This window comes from Notolepis coatsorum, assembly GCF_963971535.1.
Source record: "Notolepis coatsorum genome assembly, chromosome: 2".
NCBI lineage: Eukaryota > Metazoa > Chordata > Actinopteri > Aulopiformes > Paralepididae > Notolepis > Notolepis coatsorum.
In genome coordinates this window covers 218,348,978-218,352,166 of record NC_140166.1, presented here as the reverse complement: position 1 = coordinate 218,352,166, position 3,189 = coordinate 218,348,978, and positions in this window count along the sequence as shown.

Below are 3,189 nucleotides of genomic sequence, written 5' to 3'. Positions count from 1 at the left end.
AACACACAGAACCTGCTCTCTCTCTCTGTTTGCTTCTGTCTTCCCCCATACCCCCTCCCCTCCCTCGCTCTTTCCTTCCCTCTCACTATCTCTCCCTCCCTCTCTCTCTCTCTCTCTCTCTCTCTCTCTCTCTCTAAGCCTGTCCCTCTTTACAGAGCCTCTCATCCATATCGCTCAGCAAAAACCTCTCAGTGACCCAGAGCAACCAGGGGAAGGGGCTTAATTAACCATTACCCTGAATAGAGGGCGTGACTGGTAGGGGGGGTGGAAAGGCAGGCAGCAACACAGGCAATAGAACAATAGAACAATAGAATGTGGTAAAACACCATGACTAATAATTTCCACTTCTCACTTCTGACTTGCTATCGATTTGCCCTCCAGACTATAGACGGTGACAAAGTGACAAAATAAAGATAAAGAATGTGCCCAGTCTTACTTCCTGTTGCAGTGCTAATATCAGCAGCTGACAGGGATTACATTTGGCCCAAGCTGTTCCCTAGCAACGCAATTCCACTGAAAATGTCTATAGACGGTTTCACTGGAATTCTGTTGCTAGGGAACAGTTTGGACCCAAGGGTATTTCCTGTCAGTTGCATTAGCAAATATTGCAACAGGAAATTAACATTGGTCCTTTTAGAATGTTATTGTTGTCACTTTGAAACCATCTATAGTTCCAAATAAACTATTGTGTCCTTAACCCCTTAAGCCTGAGCGGTCCGGTATCGGACCAACAATAATTTCACACCATAAATAGATCAATGCAGTCCATATTAATTAATGTAGCGGACCTAGCGTTTTTTTTTTTTTTTTTTCAAGTGTAGCCAAGAGTAAAGACCCTAACCCTATCAAAACAACAGTCAAGGTGTATATTTTCAGCACTACGTTTGTTTACTAATGAGTTTTTGTTATTAGCTAAATATCTCCGGCGCATCCCGGCGGAAACCGGATGAATTAGACGGAAATAAAGGAAGCTGTCATATGTGTGTGTAGTCCTTTGAAAGAAGAGACCCAGGGCATTCGATGGCTTTTTTATTTTATAAAACTACACTTCCCAGCTCACGCCAGCCCCTGTCAATCATCTGACTTCCAGCGTGAACAAAAAAAATGTTACGTTATTTTCGGGATCATATCTCACGGGTTGAACAAACCTGAACGTTATGGCCATAAAACTGTACTTACAGTAGATTTAATTCAGGTAGGTAGTGAGGTAAGTAGTCAGGTAAGTAGGCAGGTAAGTCGATAAACATGTAGAAAGAAAAGTAAAGACGTAAACAGTTAAAGTCAGGTTGTTTAGTTAGTTGTGTAGTTAGTTGTTTAGTTAGTTAGTTAGTTAGTTAGTTAGTTAGTTAGTTAGTTAGTTAGTTAGTTAGTTAGTTAGTTAGTTAGTTAGTTAGTTAGTTAGTTAGTTAGTTAGTTAGTTAGTTAGTTAGTTAGTTAGTTAGTTAGTTAGCTGTCAGGTGAGCAGTAAACCTTAAGCATCATCCCTTAAGAGCTATGGAACTTTTTAAAGCCTCCAGTAATTCTGGTTTTACTTCCTGGAGTGCTAAGAGGTATCAGCAAACCTTTTGCTTATTGGTTGCTTGGCAACATAATAATTATGTATTATATTAAAAAGCTTAATTATGTCCGCCAGGGGCTCAGCCTCAGGGGGCCATCATACAACACATGTGTCACGCGCTGCACGTGTATATATCCTCTCTGCACCACCATGTAACACCCTCCTCTCTACACCACCATGTAACACCATGTAACACCCTCCTCTCTACACCACCATGTAATTAAGCATTACATCACGCGCAGGAGTGGTTGTGAACAATAAACCATGCCTAGGGGTGGTCGTTAGGCCCGAGGCGCAGCCGAGGGTCGTTAGACCCCCCTAGGCATGGTTTATTGTTCACAAATCACGACTGCAAGTGGTGTAAAGCTTTTATACAACTGCCACATTCATCCAACCTTATTTCTATACAATAAACACACATTAATCGAAGATTTATTGAAAAAACCATCCGCCAGAAAAAGTAGTTCCCACAACTACAAAAAAGACAATTTGCCTCCATGTGGAAGCAGATCGGAAGTGCATCCAACCAACTAACACATCCAACTGTGTATTATTGGAATGATTGAGAGAAGTTGCCTCATGTGGAAGCAGCTTGAAGTGCATCCAACCAACTAACACATCCAACTGTGTATTATTGGGAATGATTGATTGAAAATGTTATTACCAGATGCAGAATGGGTACAATACAGTACGGCTCAATACACACAATTGTTAAGGGAATGCAGACCTACTTTCCATAGAACTTCATTCTTAGATGCTTCTATAGAAAGTAGGTAAAACAAATTAAAAACGTTTTCTTTGCCCTATAGGAAAAAAAACGTTTTCTTCGCCCTATTTTTTTATTTATTTTTTTAAACCTACTGTAGAGGGCCTAAACTTAACCAGTTGGAAACCAAGCGTACAGTAATAAAATTAGCAATCAATCAATCAATCAACTCAATAGGCCATGCTCACTTAGAACAGCGCAGCACCAAGGCGGTTAGGTGGCCGAGCGGAGATTGCGTTCGTCACCAGCCCCGGAGCTGTGAGCTGGATTCGCCTGTTCGAATCCAGCTCACAGCTCCGGGGTTGTCACCAGCTTGGCTGGCCGTCTGCACTAATACAATTGGCTGTATTAGAGGGTGGGAGAAGCTGGCGGGGTGGGTCCGGGTCGTTGTAAACAGCGACTCCTACAGTTCGTCGGGGCGCCTGCTAAGCGCGGATAGGACTCGAGGGGGATAGTGTGGTCCTCCCACACGCTACGCCCTCTCGATGAGAATCCGCGCTGCCAGGTGAAAAGAAGCGGTGATTGGCTGGACGGTGTGTCGGAGGAAGCACGTGGTAGCCTCCACTCTCCCAGATGATCTGACTGTGGGGGGTAAGTGCGCAGCGACCAGGAAGGGACTGGGAATTGGCATACGACTAACATTGGGATGGGAGAAAATCGGAGGAAAATGGAGGGGGGAAAGACCAAAAAAAAAAAAAAAAGAACAGCGCAGCACCCAGCTCTCTCTCAGTCTGACCCGCGTTGCAGACAGGAGTGTGTGTGTGTGTGTGTGTGTGTGTGTGTGTAGTGTGTGTGTGTGTGTGTGTGTGTGTGTGTGTGTGTGTGTGTGTGTGTGTGTGTGTGTGTGTGTGTGTGTGTGCGTGTG